This window comes from Bombina bombina, chromosome 5, assembly GCF_027579735.1.
Source record: "Bombina bombina isolate aBomBom1 chromosome 5, aBomBom1.pri, whole genome shotgun sequence".
Classification (NCBI taxonomy): domain Eukaryota; kingdom Metazoa; phylum Chordata; class Amphibia; order Anura; family Bombinatoridae; genus Bombina; species Bombina bombina.
In genome coordinates, this window is record NC_069503.1 from 572,439,187 (window position 1) to 572,458,083 (window position 18,897).

General features: G+C 39.9%; 1 pseudogene; it reads left to right on the plus strand.

Moving 5' to 3' along the window:
• LOC128660590 (inter-alpha-trypsin inhibitor heavy chain H3-like) overlaps positions 1 to 18,897 on the plus strand; it is a 404,005-nt pseudogene that overhangs the window by 151,359 nt on the left and 233,749 nt on the right.

Below are 18,897 nucleotides of genomic sequence, written 5' to 3' on the forward strand. Positions count from 1 at the left end.
TAACTCAAAATAATTGTAAGCTATGTATAAGGCTATTTTGTGTGTAATTTATTGCGTGCTTTGTGTTTATTTTCCAGACAAAAGAAGCCCTTCTTAAAATACTACAAGACATAAAAGAGCATGATCACTTTAATTTTATATCATTTGATGAAGAGATAGAAGTATGGAAAGAGAAGTTAATGCCAGCCACTCCACAGAATGTTGAAGAGGCTAGAAAATTTGTGAACCTCTATTTCTGATCGGGGTTTGTAAGTAAATATACAACTAAATCATTTATATTTTGTTACAATACTGTCTTTTCCATATTCTTAAAAGAACCTGTTAAAATCATTTTTTATACTTTTTTTAATTTGAGTCCCTTTTAGTCTATAAGAACACCTAAAGTTATGATGTTTAATAAAAAAATGTTGACATTGTGTAAATTTTATAGTGATCACCTGTGTCATAGAGGGACTTGAGACCCCTTCGTGTAGGGCATCATCCCCTCTTCTGTCTTGCAAATGGTATGGGGGGGGGGGGGATGTGAGCTTTACAAAGCCCTCTTTCTGCACCACTGGCAATGAGGAAGTAACTTTTTGTCTCTGAAAACTTCTTCCATTCTTTCGTGTTTTGTTATCACATTCAGCTCAATGATATCACAAATCACGGCAGTTGGTGGATTAAAATGGAAATAAGAATTAAACTATTGCTGTATACTGCTATGTTTAGGAGGAGGATGCTATATTCTCTTCTATAGATATAAATGAAGGACTATGCTTGGCTTCCTCACACATTCAAGCAGTTAAATGTTTGTACTTTAAACTCATGCTCTTCTCTGCTCAGGTGATGCAGGTTATTGCAACAGCTCCTAGCTCTGTAAGGAATAAAAAATAATCTGAACTTACCTAATTCCAGAGACAAGAAGGAATACTTAATCGAAAAAGTGATTATGTAACAACAACGTAAATTAAAAAGTTATCACAGTCTAAAGGGGTAAATTTATCAAGGTGCGGACACACATGAATCCGCTATAGGCGAATTCATGTCCACCGCACATAGATAAATACCGACAGCAATAAGCTGTCAGCATTTTATCTTGCACTAGCAATTCTTGTGAACTTCTGGTGGCAATACCTCCCCCTGCAGATTTGCGGCCACTAGAAGGGGTGTCAATCAACCCGATCGTATTTGATTGGGCTGATTGCTGTCCGCCACCTCAGAGGTGGCGGATGATTTAAGGAGCAGCAGTCTTAGGACCGCTGCTTCTTAACTTCCGCTTCAGTCGGAACTGAAGCGGAGTGGGTCGGAAGCAGCATCCGCTGCTTCATAAAGCGACCTCTTAGTGTGTGTGTGTGTGTATATATATATATGTATACTATATTAAAGAGAGAGCATTCTCACCTCAATATCAACTGCCAGGGTGCCAACGGTTAAATATATAAACAGAAGGAGGCACTCACTGGTCTTTTAATAAGTGGATTTAATATCTGCTAAAAAACAACTGCCAGGGTGCCAACGGTTAAATATATAAACAGAAGGAGGCACTCACTGGTCTTTTAATAAGTGGATTTAATATCTGCTAAAAAACAACTGCCAGGGTGCCAACGGTAAAATATATAAACAGAAGGAGGCACTCAACTTGTCTTTATATTTTAATTAGTGGATTTAATATCTGCTAAAAACAACTGCCAGGGTGCCAACGGTTAAATATATAATTCAGAAGGAGGCACTCACTTGTCTTTTAATAAGTGGGATTTAATATCTGCTAAAAAAACATACTGCCAGGGGCCAATGGTTAAATATATAAAGAGAAGGAGGCACTCACTGGTCTTTTAATAAGTGGATTTAATATCTGCTAAAAAACAACTGCCAGGGTGCTATTAGCTGTAACAAATTCAAAAAGAGGAATAATGCACTCACTGGTCTTCAGTCCAGCAAATAAGCAAAATTTCATCAATCATCACAAGAAATTTGGCTTATTTGCTGACTGAAGACCAGTGAGTGTTTTATTCTCTTTTTGAATTTGTTTACGCTAATAGCACCCTGGCAGTTGTTTTTTTTGGTGGTGAGAGTGCACCACACCCTGTGACTTTTTGATTATTTATATATTAAATAGGGGGAAAAGGGGGAATATATCCTATCCGGCACAGCTAACAAAGTAACTAATAAAATAAAAACGCTTATGGTGTGTCAAATAAGAGAGGGTCAGTAAAGACCAGTATTATAAACACTATAGAAAAAATAAATATGTATTTAATGTCATAGTACATCATAAAATACCTAATTACTGTGTACCTACCAGTGACTGCCTATTGCACATATCAATAAAATTAACACGAGTACATAAATGATACTATAAAAAAAAGAATAAATGTTGCTTGCATTGATACTGCATGTAATATACTACTCAATACAATATAGTTAAAAAAAAAAAAATTCTTTACCTCCATTCACAAAATTATAAGTAAAACAAATCACAATCGGCTAGATTATGAGTTGAGCGTTAGGCTTAAAAAGCAGCGGTTAAGAGGTCCCTAACGCTGCTTTTAAAATGCCCGCTGGTATTACGGAGTCTTGCATGGGACAGGTGTACCGCTCACTTCTTTTGGCCAGACTTAGAAATACCGGAAAATCCACTTACATAAATTGCGGTATCCTCTCTTTTTTCAATGGAACTTGCATAGCGCCGAGTATTACGAGTCTGACAAAAAGTGAGCAGTAGAACCTTCTCCTGTCAAGACTGGTACCGCCCAGCATTTTAAAGTCATTAGTTAAAGGGGCACACTGAACCCAAAAATTTTTTTTCACGTCGATTCAGATAGAGCATGCATTTTAAGCAGCTTTTTACTTTACTCCTATTATCAATATTTCTTCTTTCACTTGCTATCTTTATTAGAAAAGAAGGCATCTAAGCTAAGGAACCAGGCACATTTTTGGTTTAGCAACCATGGACAGCACTTGTTTATTAGTGCAGGTCCAATCAGCAAGACAACCTAGGTTGTTCACACCAAAAATGGGCCGGCATCTAAACTTACATTCTTGCTTTTCAAATAAAAATACCAAGAGAATGAAGAAAATTTGATAATAGGGAGGTAAATTAGAAAGTTGCTTAAAATTGCATGCTTTATCTGAATCACGAAAGAAAAAATTTGGGTTCAGTGTCCCTTTAAGAGTTTTACACTACAACACTGTAGCATAAAACTCTTAACTAAAGTGCTAAAAAGTACACTAACACCCATGAACTACCTATTAACCCCTAAACCGAGGCACCCCCACATCACAAACACTAAAATAAAAATTTTAACCCCTAATCTGCCGAACCAGACATCGCCGCCACTATAATAAACATATTACCCCCTAAACCGCTGCACTCCCACATAGCAAACACTAGTTAAATATTATTAACCCATAATCTGCCGTCCCTAACATCGCCGACACCTAACACTACACTATAATTAAATGAATTCCCTAAATTAAATACAATTAAATACAATTAAATAAAATTAGCTAAAGTAAAAAAAAAACCACTAAATTACAGAAAATAATAAACAAATTACAAGATTTTTAAACTAATATAACAAAATAAAAAAGCCCCCCCAAAATAAAAAAAAAGTTCTACCCTACCCTACACTAAATTACAAATAGCCCTTAAAAGGGCCTTTTGCGGGGCATTGCCCCAAAGTAATCAGCTTTTTTAGATGTAAAAAAAATTATAAATCCCCCCCCCCGCGCAACATTAAAACCCACCACTCCACACAACACTAACCCCTTGAAGATCATCTTACTGGGAGAAATCTTCATCCAACTGGACGTCCATACTGAAGTCCTCAACGAAGCCGGGAGAAGTCTTCATCCATCAGAAGTCTTCATCCAACCGGGTCGAAGTCCTCAACGAAGCCGGGAGGAAGTCTTCATCCACCGCGGCCGAAGTCCTCAATGAAGCGGTAGAAGTCTTCATCCAAGCCGAGGCAAAGTGGGTCCTCCAGACGGACAGAAGTCTTCATCCAGACGGCATCTTCTATCTTCATCCATCCGCGCGGAGCGGGTCCATCTTCAAGACATCCGGCACGGAGCATCCTCTTCCAACGAAGTCTTCTACTAAATGACAGTTCCTATAAGTGACATCATTCAAGAACTTCAATCCTATTGGCTGATTCAGCCAATCGGAATTGAAGGGACAGCCCTCTTAGATGACTTCACTTAAAAGGAACTGTCATTTAGTAAGAAGACTTCATTGGAAGAGGATGCTCCGCGCCGGATGTCTTGAAGATCGATCTCTCCGTGCCTAGATGGATGAAGATAGAAGATGCGTCTGGATGAAGACTTCTGTCCGTCTGGAGGGACCACTTCACCCGGCTTGGCTGAAGACTTCTCCAGCTTCATTGAGGGACTTCGGCCAGGTTGATGAAGACTTCTCCTGGTAAGGTGGATCTCAAGTGGTTAGTGTTAGGTTTTTAAGGGGGTATTGGGTGGGTTTTAGAGTAGGTTGGTTGTGTGGGTGGTGGGTTTTAATGTTGGGGGGGATTAGTAGATTTTTTTACAGGTTAAAACAGGCTGATTACTGTTGGGGCAATGCCCCACAAAAGGCCCTTTTAATGGCTGTTTGTAATTTAGTGTAGGGTAGAGCGTTTTTTTTATTTGGGGGGGCTTTTTTATTTTGTTAGGTGGTGTCCGTAGCGAAAGATTAGGGGTTCATAATATAATGTAGGTATGCAGCAATGTCGGGGGGTGGCGGCAGATTAGGGGTTAATAAGTGTAAGATTCGGGGGGGTTTGAGACTCTCGGGTTCATGTTAGGGTGGTTAAGTGGTAAGACATAAATGTTATTTCCCCATAGGAATCAATGGGGCTGCATTAAGGAGTTTTACGCTGCTTTTTTGCAGGTGTTAGACGGCTCTCCCCATTGATTCCTATGGGGAAATCGTGCACGAGCACGTTACACCAGCTCACCTCTGACTTAAGCAGCGCTGGTATTGGAGTGCGGTAATGAGCAAAATTTTGCTCAACGCTCACTTCTTGTCTGGTTTGTAAAAACCCGTAATACCAGTGCTGTCTGTAAGTGAGCGGTGAGCATAAACTGCTCGCTAGCGCCGCACAGCCTCTAATGCAAAACTCGTAATCTAGGTGAATGTGTTCCAAAAGCGAAACTGCTTCAAGTTTATTGTATCAGAGCACGGCTTCAGTGTCAATAAACCTTGTAAGCAAAAGGAGAAAACAAGTTCACATGACTCTCCTTGTTGAATCAAAGCTGTAACATAATGAGAGTATTTACTGATACACTGTAATTATAAATAGTATCCACATTTAAGCTTATTAATAAATCACTTGAGCTTCTAAAAGTGAAATTCCAGGGGCTGGCAGAATAGCAGATAACCGTCCCAGAATGAGGGTTAATGCACAAATGATGTACCTGAATAAAGCTCACAGTGCCCAAATATAGTTAGGGTATCTTGAGATCACTAATACAAAAAAGTATTTTGAATGTGCCTTAGTATTTATTTGAAAGAAATACTCTGTCTTAAATTGCTATGCTACTGTGGTATATATGGTATTTATATGTAAAAAAAAAAAAAAAGGAAATTATTAAACCCAAGAATTTAGTGTTACAAATATAATAAATATAGAAATATATAAAAAAAAAAGGCAAATGCACAAAATCTTATAATTAAAAGACTTTATTAATAATTTATAAAGATTTCATACAGAATACAATACATCGTCAAATAGCTCTTAAATATATTATTTTTAGGTACCTATTAAAACATATGATTACACTTAATTCTAAAAAGTCTATAAGTAGTTATAATAAAAACGGATCCGTTTAAACTAAATACCTCCCTATATTAAAATCACATAAATACGATCTGTGAGGTATATTCAGGTAAATGTCCTAACTATTTTCGTAATTGATACACTTTGAGATGATAACAAGAAAATAGTAGATACACTCAAAACAGTTATTGTGAGAATGAGTGTTAGCAAGAAAAATATTTTTTTAATTAGCGTATTTGCAAGAAAGTTTCAGTAAGCCTACAGTGTATATACTGCTCCTGGTTGTAGCAATCTGAGATAATTTCATTCAAGATAATGCCCGGGACTTTTTGTAGTTAGTAGATGTGCACTATGTGTTCGGTAAAAGAATGTATAGTTATTTTAATACCTACTTCCACAGAAAAAGATGATAGCGGCACTACCAAGAGTAGACCCCTATTTAAATTATTGGGGGGGTTGTAATAAAAACTCTCAAATAATTAAATATAGATGAGGGGAAAGAAGGGGTGCTGTACACTGTCAATATTCTACTGGGGGATAGTAATGTAAAGCTCACATTACAAAAAAGTGTGTACATAATAGCATTTGGGTACTCGTTGTTTACAGGGCAGATACTGAAGCATAGGTCTCTGAAAGGAGGACCAGGAAGGACGCTATTTAAAGGTCTACTTGGAGGTGCTGATAACCTGCTGGGACTACAATGCTAGTATACTAGAGTTATAGCAGGAATGCTTGCTAAGTATCAATAAGTAAATTATTAGCAATGCATTGTTTTGTTGCCTGTGATACAGTGGCAGTATAAAGTTAATATTGGCATTACTATATACCCCAAGTAATGATCTTTACTATGTAGAGGATATTCTCACTAATTATCAATGTGCAAAAATGTAAACGTGTGCTACAGCGTACTGAAATGTTATGCAGTTTCGCTAGTGTCTACGGACACTGTGCGCTGCCTGGATTGGATAGTGCATGTAGTAAGTATACAGATACCGAGATGTAGAGCGGTTTCGCTAGTGTCTAAGACACTGCCCGCTGCTGAGTTGGATGGTGCGTGTAGTAAGTATACAGGTACTCGGAATAGTTAAGCGGTTTCGCTAGTGTCTAGGACACTGCGCCGTAGCTGAATTGGACAGTGTGTGTAGTAAGTATACAAGTATTGGTCCTTATGTGAGGCACTATTATCCTGCTAACAGTATAATGTTTATACATAAATTATAGCAATGCTGCTTACAAGAATCTGTGGCAAATAATTTAGCAATTAAATGAAAGTGCCTCGTTGCCCGCTATCTGGAGACAGTATAAAGTTACTACTGAGTTAATACTGACGAGTGCAGTTGATTAATTTAAAGCGGTTACGTTATAACAGCCAACACTGTCTGTATTTTTATCTGGAGACCATGATAGCGGTATTATAAAGTAAAGTAATTAGTATAGATATATAGCACTGTACCAGTTAATACATTTCTTAAATACTGCCCACTGCTGGATTAGAAAATACGTATAGTCAGTGTATAGATATTGTAGTCCTACTAGGAGGCGCTAATATCCTGCTTAAACTTAACAGTTATAACACAAGTAACAGCGATGCTCCTTTTGGAGTATCAGTTTAGTTAAATAATTAGGCAGTTGTGTGCCTCAGAATCCAATAAGCTGGGAGCAGTGCAAAATTAATACTGCCGGTACAGTTAATTAATGTGGCTATACCACCAACGTGATCCTTATAGAACACTATATTAGATAATAGATTTCTTGAAAGTACATCATATTGTTTAAATTTTAAATAAACATTGGAATATTCTCCTTACCGATCCAGACCTAAAGCATATAGTAGGTACCAAAGTAGAAGTAGGGTTACCGACGCACAAAGAATATCAAGGATAGAGTGTCTAGTAGTCACTTTTATTTTTTCAAAACCCGAACTGCATTTAATCAAGGATCCTTCCCATGTGGGACATGCTCTATGTGCCCACATAAAATAAAGACGAAAACAATCTGAGATCGATTCAACAAAAAACAGAAACTTCAAAATTATATTAGCTGCTCCACTGAATGAGTAATTTATGTCCTAAGTGCAATTGCCCCAAAATTGATGTGGGTATGATGAGTAGAAAATTACAGGTGAGACTTCTAGAGCACACAAGGAACATAAAAAACGCAGTTAAAGATAAAGAAATAGGCAAAAACATCACCTCTGTGGCCTCCTATTTCCTACAACATCATCGTTCCAATCCTACTAATCTCCAATGCATGGGAGTAGAGAAAATAAGCATAGGCATTAGAGGTGGCAACCTAGAGAAAGCCTTACTCAAAGCAGAATGCAAGTGGATTTATCTACTTGATTCTGTACACCCTAGAGGAATAAATGAACAAAATAATTATTTCTGTTTCTTATAATTTATCTTTTAGTCAGAGAAATATTAATCTTTAAATGTAACGGTACGGATTATTAACGAAAGATAATTGAATATAAAGATTTAATTTCACAAAGTTTCTGTTTCTATGATCTACACATGTTACCAACACAATCATATGTTTATTTTTATTTTTTTAATTTATTATTTACAACTGGTCACCCCTATTGGGAGTCACTTTTTAAAGTACACTAATTGTGCACATTTAGATTTATTATTCACCAGTCTCCACTATTTGGAAGGACAGTAACCAATATAGTTTGGTACTTATTTAAAGGTAGTTCAGGGAAGAATTGCCTGGTATTTTGGCACTGGACTGTCATTGGGCAGGGTCAGACTGATATGCTACAGGATATTTTTTCTCTGTGAAGGGGCATAGTGTGCAACACAAAAAGAAAGTGCACCCTGAGGAGTTACAATAAAAATGAACAGGCATGGAAGTTATTCTGGTTCTTGTTCTATCACATGGAGTGCTGTTCTCTCTCTTTTGATTATTTAAAGAAACCCTCCTCTATTCACTCACCCTTATATCAGCAGTACAGCCGCCTATTTTAATCATAGTAGCCTTAACATCACAGGTGACACAAAAACCCTTTCATTTCACAACACTGTACACATTTTGCAGTAGTTTCACTTTATTAGTACAACACATCACGTTTGATTTCCTTGCTTGATTTATCCCCACTCTCCCTCTCGCCCTTTTTTCTCTCTTCTATGCACCGATCTTATGTTATCAAGAGTCTTATCGCATCATGCATGATATTACGCATGATTAATATTTTTTTATTAAAGGAAAATGCCTTTAATATTTTTTTTTTTTGTAATTATGAACATTTGATGAAATAAACTATTGTACATGTTAGATTAATTAATTATGTTAGTTTATTTTTATTAGTTTACATAAGAGATATAAACAGAAGACTGGAATTAATTAACCTTGCCTCCTATTAAGAAACAAAATAAGAACAAATTAAAGTATATTTAATCCATTGATTAATAAAGAAAACTGGAATAAATTAACATTTTCTGTAATATGCTATTTTGCCAAGATCAAAATAAATCAAAAGTAGAAAGACCAAGTCCAAAACATATCCTGCAATTGAAGAAATATGTAAACCAATCAGAGGATCCGGTTAAGGTTTAATTAAGACCGCGAAGCAGAGATGAGCAGTATGCTTGAAAAAGGCTGTAGCTGACAGCCGACACACATAGCACGCACTGCTATCTCACATTGTAGAGAAGAAACAATTCTTTAATGCAAGGAGAAAACGAACATCACTGCGAATACAGCAAGTGGTACAGGAGCCATACCGGACAATGCCTAAGGGTAAAGGTTGCAGGGGTGAGTTTTGCCGCACCTACCTAACCGCACCACGAACCCAGCTAAAAAGAGAGGAAGGTGGTCTCATCCGGGCTCAAGGACGTACCCATACACACAACAGAAATTCTAAAAATTTGGAATAAAAGGATTTTACCGGTAAATAGTTAACTAGTGATGTCGCAAACAGTTCGCCGGAGAACAGTTCCCGGCAAACATAGCTTGTTCGCGTTCGCAGCGGCGGGCGAACATATGCGATGTTCGATCCGCCCCCCTATTTGTCATCATTGCCTAAACTTTGACTCTGTATCTCACAGTCAGCAGGCACATTCCAGCCAATCAGCAGCAGACCCTCCCTCCCAGACCCTTACACCTCATGGACAGCAGCCATTTTAGATTCATTCAGAAGCTGCATTGCTAGTGAGAGGAGGGACAGTGTAGCTGCTGCTAATTTAATAGGGAAATCGATAGCTAGGCTAGTGTATCCAGTCATATCTGGTGTAACAGTAGTGTAAATTTAAAAAAAAAAAACGTTTACACCAGTCTGCTAGTGTAATCTAATAGCAGTTGCTTGCCTGCCACTGCCAGCCTGTGTGTCAGGCTCACAGCATATACTGTGCCTACTTGCTCAGTGCCACCACTCATATCTGGTGTAACATTAGTGTAAATTTAAAAAAAAAAAAAACTTTTACATCAGTCTGCTAGTGTAATCTAATTTCAGTTGTCAGGCCAGCCTGCCACTGCCAGCATGTGTGTCAGACTCACAGCATATACTGTGCCTACTTGCTCAGTGCCACCACTCATATCTGGTGTAACATTAGTGTAAATTTTTTTTAAAAAAACTTTTACATCAGTCTGCTAGTGTAATCTAATTTCAGTTGCCAGGCCAGCCTGCCACTGCTTGCCTGTGTGTCCAGGCTCACAGCATATACTGTGCCTACTTGCTCAGTGCCACCACCAGTCATATCTGGTGTAAAAGTAGTGTAAATTTTTTAAAAAAACTTTTACATCAGTCTGCTAGTGTAATCTAATAGCAGTTGCCTGCCTGCCACTGCCAGCCTGTGTGTCAGGCTCACAGCATATACTGTGCCTACTTGCTCAGTGCCACCACTCATATCTGGTGTAACATTAGTGTAAATTTTAAAAAAAAAAACTTTTACATCAGTCTGCTATTGTATTCTAATTTCAGTTGCCAGGCCAGCCTGCCACTGCCAGCCTGTGTGTCAGGCTCACAGCATATACTGTGCCTACTTGCTCAGTGCCACCACCAGTCATATCTGGTGTAACAGTAGTGTAAATTTAAAAAGAAAAACCTTTTACATCAATCTGCTAGTGTAATCTAATAGCAGTTGCCTGCCTGCCACTGCCAGCCTGTGTGTCAGGCTCACAGCATATACTGTGCCTACTTGCTCAGTGCCACCACTCATATCTGGTGTAACATTAGTGTAAATTAAAAAAAAAAAACTTTTACATCAGTCTGCTAGTGTAATCTAATTTCCGTTGCCAGGCCAGCCTGCCACTGCCAGCCTGTGTGTCAGGCTCACAGCATATACTGTGCCTATATGCTCAGTGCCACCACCAGTCATATCTGGTGTAACAGTATTGTAAATTTAAAAAAAAAAACTTTTACATCAGTCTGCTAGTGTAATCTAAAAGCAGTTGCCTGCCTGCCACTGCCAGCCTGTGTGTCAGGCTCACAGCATATACTGTGCCTACTTGCTCAGTGCCACCACTCATATCTGGTGTAACATTAGTGTAAATTTAAAAAAAAAACTTTTACATCAGTCTGCTAGTGTAATCTAATTTCAGTTGCCAGGCCAGCCTGCCACTGCCAGCCTGTGTTTCAGGCTCACAGCATATACTGTGCCTACTTGCTCAGTGCCACCACCAGTCATATCTGGTGTAACAGTAGTGTAAATTTAAAAAAAAAAAAAAACTTTTACATCAGTCTGCTAGTGTAATCTAAAAGCAGTTGCCTGCCTGCCACTGCCAGCCTGTGTGTCAGGCTCACAGCATATACTGTGCCTACTTGCTCAGTGCCACCATTCATATCTGGTGTAACATTAGTGTAAATTAAAAAAAAAAAACTTTTACATCAGTCTGCTATTGTAATCTAATTTCAGTTGCCAGGCCAGCCTGCCACTGACAGCCTGTGTGTCAGGCTCACAGCATATACTGTGCCTACTTGCTGAGTGCCACCACCAGTCATATCTGGTGTAACAGTAGTGTAAATTTAAAAAAAAAAAACTTTTACATCAATCTGCTAGTGTAATCTAATAGCAGTTGCCTGCCTGCCACTGCCAGCCTGTGTGTCAGACTCACAGCATATACTGTGCCTACTTGCTCAGTGCCACCACTCATATCTGGTGTAACATTAGTGTAAATTAAAAAAAAAAACTTTTACATCAGTCTGCTAGTGTAATCTAATTTCCGTTGCCAGGCCAGCCTGCCACTGCCAGCCTGTGTTTCAGGCTCACAGCATATACTGTGCCTACTTGCTCAGTGCCACCACCAGTCATATCTGGTGTAACAGTAGTGTAAATTTAAAAAAAAAAACTTTTACATCAGTCTGCTAGTGTAATCTAAAAGCAGTTGCCTGCCTGCCACTGCCAGCCTGTGTGTCAGGCTCACAGCATATACTGTGCCTACTTGCTCAGTGCCACCACTCATATCTGGTGTAACATTAGTGTAAATTAAAAAAAAACTTTTACATCAGTCTGCTATTGTAATCTAATTTCCGTTGCCAGGCCAGCCTGCCACTGCCAGCCTGTGTGTCAGGCTCACAGCATATACTGTTCCTACTTGCTCAGTGTCACCACCAGTCATATCTGGTGTAACAGTAGTGTAAATTTAAAAAAAAACCTTTTACATCAGTCTGCTAATGTAATCTAAAAGCAGTTGCCCCTGCCTGCCACTGCCAGCCTGTGTGTCAGGCTCACAGCATGTACTGTGCCTACTTGCTCAGTGCCACCACCAGTCTTATCTGGTGTAACAGTAGTGTAATTTTTAAAAAAAAACTTTTATATCAGTCTGCTAGTGTAATCTAATAGCAGTTGCCTGCCTGCCACTGCCAGCCTGTGTGTCAGACTCACAGAATATACTGTGCCTACTTGCTCAGTGCCACCACTCATATCTGGTGTAACAGTAGTGTAATTTTTTTTTAAAAACTTTTATATCAGTCTGCTAGTGTAATCTAATAGCAGTTGCCTGCCTGCCACTGCCAGCCTGTGTGTCAGGCTCACAGCATATACTGTGCCTACTTGCTCAGTGCCACCATCATATCTGGTGTAACATTTGTGTAAATTTAAAAAAAAAAAAACATTACATCAGTCTGCTAGTGTAATCTAAATTCAGTTGCCAGGCCAGCCTGTCACTGCCAGCCTGTGTGTCAGGCTCAAATGATATACTGTGCCTACTTGCTCAGTGCCACCACTCATATCTGGTGTAACATTAGTGTAAATTAAAAAAAAACTTTTACATCAGTCTGCTAGGTGTAATCTAATAGCAGTTGCCTGCCTGCCACTGCCAGCCTGTGTGTCAGGCTCACAGCATATACTGTGCCTACTTGCTCAGTGCCACCATTCATATCTGGTGTAACATTAGTGTAAATTTAAAAAAAAACCTTTTACATCAGTCTGCTATTGTAATCTAATTTCAGTTGCCAGGCCAGCCTGCCACTGACAGCCTGTGTGTCAGGCTCACAGCATATACTGTGCCTACTTGCTGAGTGCCACCACCAGTCATATCTGGTGTAACAGTAGTGTAAATTAAAAAAAAAAAAAACTTTTACATCAATCTGCTAGTGTAATCTAATAGCAGTTGCCTGCCTGCCACTGCCAGCCTGTGTGTCAGACTCACAGCATATACTGTGCCTACTTGCTCAGTGCCACCACTCATATCTGGTGTAACATTAGTGTAAATTAAAAAAAAAAAACTTTTACATCAGTCTGCTAGTGTAATCTAATTTCCGTTGCCAGGCCAGCCTGCCACTGCCAGCCTGTGTTTCAGGCTCACAGCATATACTGTGCCTACTTGCTCAGTGCCACCACCAGTCATATCTGATGTAACAGTAGTGTAAATTTAAAAAAAAACAACTTTTACATCAGTCTGCTAGTGTAATCTAAAAGCAGTTGCCCTGCCTGCCACTGCCCAGCCTGTGTGTCAGGCTCACAGCATATACTGTTCCTACTTGCTCAGTGTCACCACCAGTCATATCTGGTGTAACAGTAGTGTAAATTTAAAAAAAAACCTTTTACATCAGTCTGCTAATGTAATCTAAAAGCAGTTGCCCCTGCCTGCCACTGCCAGCCTGTGTGTCAGGCTCACAGCATGTACTGTGCCTACTTGCTCAGTGCCACCACCAGTCTTATCTGGTGTAACAGTAGTGTAATTTTTAAAAAAAAACTTTTTATATCAGTCTGCTAGTGTAATCTAATAGCAGTTGCCTGCCTGCCACTGCCAGCCTGTGTGTCAGACTCACAGAATATACTGTGCCTACTTGCTCAGTGCCACCACTCATATCTGGTGTAACAGTAGTGTAATTTTTTTTTTAAAACTTTTATATCAGTCTGCTAGTGTAATCTAATAGCAGTTGCCTGCCTGCCACTGCCAGCCTGTGTGTCAGGCTCACAGCATATACTGTGCCTACTTGCTCAGTGCCACCACTCATATCTGGTGTAACATTTGTGTAAATTTAAAAAAAAAAACATTACATCAGTCTGCTAGTGTAATCTAAATTCAGTTGCCAGGCCAGCCTGTCACTGCCAGCCTGTGTGTCAGGCTCAAATGATATACTGTGCCTACTTGCTCAGTGCCACCACTCATATCTGGTGTAACATTAGTGTAAATTAAAAAAAAACTTTTACATCAGTCTGCTAGTGTAATCTAATAGCAGTTGCCTGCCTGCCACTGCCAGCCTGTGTGTCAGGCTCACAGCATATACTGTGCCTACTTGCTCAGTGCCACCATTCATATCTGGTGTAACATTAGTGTAAATTTTAAAAAAACCTTTTACATCAGTCTGCTATTGTAATCTAATTTCAGTTGCCAGGCCAGCCTGCCACTGACAGCCTGTGTGTCAGGCTCACAGCATATACTGTGCCTACTTGCTGAGTGCCACCACCAGTCATATCTGGTGTAACAGTAGTGTAAATTAAAAAAAAAAAAACTTTTACATCAATCTGCTAGTGTAATCTAATAGCAGTTGCCTGCCTGCCACTGCCAGCCTGTGTGTCAGACTCACAGCATATACTGTGCCTACTTGCTCAGTGCCACCACTCATATCTGGTGTAACATTAGTGTAAATTAAAAAAAAAAAACTTTTACATCAGTCTGCTAGTGTAATCTAATTTCCGTTGCCAGGCCAGCCTGCCACTGCCAGCCTGTGTTTCAGGCTCACAGCATATACTGTGCCTACTTGCTCAGTGCCACCACCAGTCATATCTGATGTAACAGTAGTGTAAATTTAAAAAAAAAAAACTTTTACATCAGTCTGCTAGTGTAATCTAAAAGCAGTTGCCTGCCTGCCACTGCCAGCCTGTGTGTCAGGCTCACAGCATATACTGTGCCTACTTGCTCAGTGCCACCACTCATATCTGGTGTAACATTAGTGTAAATTAAAAAAAAACTTTTACATCAGTCTGCTATTGTAATCTAATTTCCGTTGCCAGGCCAGCCTGCCACTGCCAGCCTGTGTGTCAGGCTCACAGCATATACTGTTCCTACTTGCTCAGTGACACCACCAGTCATATCTGGTGTAACAGTAGTGTAAATTTTAAAAAAAAACCTTTTACATCAGTCTGCTAATGTAATCTAAAAGCAGTTGCCCCTGCCTGCCACTGCCAGCCTGTGTGTCAGGCTCACAGCATGTACTGTGCCTACTTGCTCAGTGCCACCACCAGTCTTATCTGGTGTAACAGTAGTGTAATTTTTAAAAAAAAACTTTTATATCAGTCTGCTAGTGTAATCTAATAGCAGTTGCCTGCCTGCCACTGCCAGCCTGTGTGTCAGACTCACAGAATATACTGTGCCTACTTGCTCAGTGCCACCACTCATATCTGGTGTAACAGTAGTGTAATTTTTTTTTTAAAACTTTTATATCAGTCTGCTAGTGTAATCTAATAGCAGTTGCCTGCCTGCCACTGCCAGCCTGTGTGTCAGGCTCACAGCATATACTGTGCCTACTTGCTCAGTGCCACCACTCATATCTGGTGTAACATTTGTGTAAATTTAAAAAAAAAAAACATTACATCAGTCTGCTATTGTAATCTAAATTCAGTTGCCAGGCCAGCCTGTCACTGCCAGCCTGTGTGTCAGGCTCAAATGATATACTGTGCCTACTTGCTCAGTGCCACCACTCATATCTGGTGTAACATTAGTGTAAATTAAAAAAAAACTTTTACATCAGTCTGCTAGTGTAATCTAATAGCAGTTGCCTGCCTGCCACTGCCAGCCTGTGTGTCAGGCTCACAGCATTTACTGTGCCTACTTGCTCAGTGCCACCACTCATATCTGGTGTAACATTAGTGTAAATTTAAAAAAAAAAACTTTTACATCAGTCTGCTAGTGTAATCTAATTTCAGTTGCCAGGCAAGCCTGCCACTGCCAGCCTGTGTTTCAGGCTCACAGCATATACTGTGCCTACTTGCTCAGTGCCACCACCAGTCATATCTGGTGTAACAGTAGTGTAAATTAAAAAAAAACAAAAAACTTTTACATCAGTCTGCTAGTGTAATCTAAAAGCAGTTGCCTGCCTGCCACTGCCAGCCTGTGTGTCAGGCTCACAGCATATACTGTGCCTACTTGCTCAGTGCCACCATTCATATCTGGTGTAACATTAGTGTAAATTTTAAAAAAAAACTTTTACATCAGTCTGCTATTGTAATCTAATTTCAGTTGCCAGGCCAGCCTGCCACTGACAGCCTGTGTGTCAGGCTCACAGCATATACTGTGCCTACTTGCTCAGTGCCACCACCAGTCATATCTGGTGTAACAGTAGTGTAAATTTTAAAAAAAAAAACTTTTACATCAATCTGCTAGTGTAATCTAATAGCAGTTGCCTGCCTGCCACTGCCAGCCTGTGTGTCAGACTCACAGCATATACTGTGCCTACTTGCTCAGTGCCACCACTCATATCTGGTGTAACATTAGTGTAAATTAAAAAAAAAAAACTTTTACATCAGTCTGCTAGTGTAATCTAATTTCCGTTGCCAGGCCAGCCTGCCACTGCCAGCCTGTGTTTCAGGCTCACAGCATATACTGTGCCTACTTGCTCAGTGCCACCACCAGTCATATCTGGTGTAACAGTAGTGTAAATTTAAAAAAAAAAAACTTTTACATCAGTCTGCTAGTGTAATCTAAAAGCAGTTGCCTGCCTGCCACTGCCAGCCTGTGTGTCAGGCTCACAGCATATACTGTGCCTACTTGCTCAGTGCCACCACTCATATCTGGTGTAACATTAGTGTAAATTAAAAAAAAACTTTTACATCAGTCTGCTATTGTAATCTAATTTCCGTTGCCAGGCCAGCCTGCCACTGCCAGCCTGTGTGTCAGGCTCACAGCATATACTGTTCCTACTTGCTCAGTGTCACCACCAGTCATATCTGGTGTAACAGTAGTGTAAATTTAAAAAAAAACCTTTTACATCAGTCTGCTAATGTAATCTAAAAGCAGTTGCCCCTGCCTGCCACTGCCAGCCTGTGTGTCAGGCTCACAGCATGTACTGTGCCTACTTGCTCAGTGCCACCACCAGTCTTATCTGGTGTAACAGTAGTGTAATTTTTAAAAAAAAACTTTTATATCAGTCTGCTAGTGTAATCTAATAGCAGTTGCCTGCCTGCCACTGCCAGCCTGTGTGTCAGACTCACAGAATATACTGTGCCTACTTGCTCAGTGCCACCACTCATATCTGGTGTAACAGTAGTGTAATTTTTTTTTAAAAACTTTTATATCAGTCTGCTAGTGTAATCTAATAGCAGTTGCCTGCCTGCCACTGCCAGCCTGTGTGTCAGGCTCACAGCATATACTGTGCCTACTTGCTCAGTGCCACCACTCATATCTGGTGTAACATTTGTGTAAATTTAAAAAAAAAAAACATTACATCAGTCTGCTAGTGTAATCTAAATTCAGTTGCCAGGCCAGCCTGTCACTGCCAGCCTGTGTGTCAGGCTCAAATGATATACTGTGCCTACTTGCTCAGTGCCACCACTCATATCTGGTGTAACATTAGTGTAAATTAAAAAAAAACTTTTACATCAGTCTGCTAGTGTAATCTAATAGCAGTTGCCTGCCTGCCACTGCCAGCCTGTGTGTCAGGCTCACAGCATATACTGTGCCTACTTGCTCAGTGCCACCATTCATATCTGGTGTAACATTAGTGTAAATTTTAAAAAAAACCTTTTACATCAGTCTGCTATTGTAATCTAATTTCAGTTGCCAGGCCAGCCTGCCACTGACAGCCTGTGTGTCAGGCTCACAGCATATACTGTGCCTACTTGCTGAGTGCCACCACCAGTCATATCTGGTGTAACAGTAGTGTAAATTAAAAAAAAAAAAACTTTTACATCAATCTGCTAGTGTAATCTAATAGCAGTTGCCTGCCTGCCACTGCCAGCCTGTGTGTCAGACTCACAGCATATACTGTGCCTACTTGCTCAGTGCCACCACTCATATCTGGTGTAACATTAGTGTAAATTAAAAAAAAAAAACTTTTACATCAGTCTGCTAGTGTAATCTAATTTCCGTTGCCAGGCCAGCCTGCCACTGCCAGCCTGTGTTTCAGGCTCACAGCATATACTGTGCCTACTTGCTCAGTGCCACCACCAGTCATATCTGATGTAACAGTAGTGTAAATTTAAAAAAAAAAAACTTTTACATCAGTCTGCTAGTGTAATCTAAAAGCAGTTGCCTGCCTGCCACTGCCAGCCTGTGTGTCAGGCTCACAGCATATACTGTGCCTACTTGCTCAGTGCCACCACTCATATCTGGTGTAACATTAGTGTAAATTAAAAAAAAACTTTTACATCAGTCTGCTATTGTAATCTAATTTCCGTTGCCAGGCCAGCCTGCCACTGCCAGCCTGTGTGTCAGGCTCACAGCATATACTGTTCCTACTTGCTCAGTGTCACCACCAGTCATATCTGGTGTAACAGTAGTGTAAATTTAAAAAAAAAACCTTTTACATCAGTCTGCTAATGTAATCTAAAAGCAGTTGCCCCTGCCTGCCACTGCCAGCCTGTGTGTCAGGCTCACAGCATGTACTGTGCCTACTTGCTCAGTGCCACCACCAGTCTTATCTGGTGTAACAGTAGTGTAATTTTTTAAAAAAAACTTTTATATCAGTCTGCTAGTGTAATCTAATAGCAGTTGCCTGCCTGCCACTGCCAGCCTGTGTGTCAGACTCACAGAATATACTGTG